Genomic DNA, 1115 nt, shown 5'->3' on the forward strand with positions numbered 1-1115 from the left:
CTACAACAAATACCAGCTTGTTCTGTTGGGAATAGGAAGGGCCCTGGACAAACAATGTCACAACCTCGGGGCATCCAGCTGGCGCATCACCAAGCATCCTTGGGATGATAAAGGCTGATGTTGGCTTCTCCAGGGGCCAAGAGTGGCTCCAGTTGTTCTTCTTGGCCTCAACCACATCAGAGCCTCCAGCCCTTGATGCACCCACCACCCAGACCTCAGCTCTGTCCCACGAGCGCACGCTGAGCACATACAAAGGGTAAAAAGCCTAAACCCCAAGCCAGCACAGAGGAGGCTGGCTGATACGCCTTGCTTGGTGACCATCACTCCTTGGAGGTCTCAGCCGGTCCCATGAGGCTCCCAATAGCTGGGAGCCAGGATAGCAGGACCTCATTTTCAGTGCTGCTCCGCAAGCCTCGCCCACGTCCCCAGCAGTTTTGCTTTTGCAAAGCAAACCTGCGGGTGAGGAGGGACAACAACAAATCCCTCCCGAGGAAGTATCCTTAAACGCACCGCGTCACCCCAACAGCTGGCATGGAGGTAACGGCCCCGTCAAGGCACCGTGATAACAATAACTCCAGCGGCTTCTCTGTCAGCATGTTGAATTAATACCGTTTGAACTGGCCTCGGCTATTGCAACTCCTGGCAGGACCCGCGACAGTCGGTGTAATTTATTGTTTCTGTTGCATGCTTGTTTGTATTCCCAAGCAGCCTTGGGGAGTAATTTCTCAATGAGTGGGCAGCTGCCGGGGGAGAGGAGCAGAGCCGGGAGCCTGAGATCGGGGAGAGGACATGGGGAAGCCTGGGCAGGGCAGCTGCGGCAAGACCCACGGACACGGAGAAGCCGCGGGAAGGAGTCCCAGGAGCATCATGAGACAAGGCACTACTGAGCGGCCAAATTTTCAGTGGTGGCATCCACCCAATTGCTTGAAGTTCTGCCTCTCTGCCAGGGCCACCTGGCTTTTATGGGGCAGCAGGGTCCAGCAAGTAGAAAACCCCAAAACGGCAGAAGCTGGAAGGATGAGACCGTATAGACCAATATTGTCTCCAACAAAGCAGGGAATAGGACAATCAGATGATACCTGCCCCTGATACCGTCCTAGCCTTCAACTATCTCA

This window comes from Pygoscelis adeliae, unplaced genomic scaffold (assembly GCF_000699105.1).
Source record: "Pygoscelis adeliae isolate BGI_AS28 unplaced genomic scaffold, ASM69910v1 Scaffold18, whole genome shotgun sequence".
Taxonomy (NCBI): Eukaryota; Metazoa; Chordata; class Aves; order Sphenisciformes; family Spheniscidae; genus Pygoscelis; species Pygoscelis adeliae.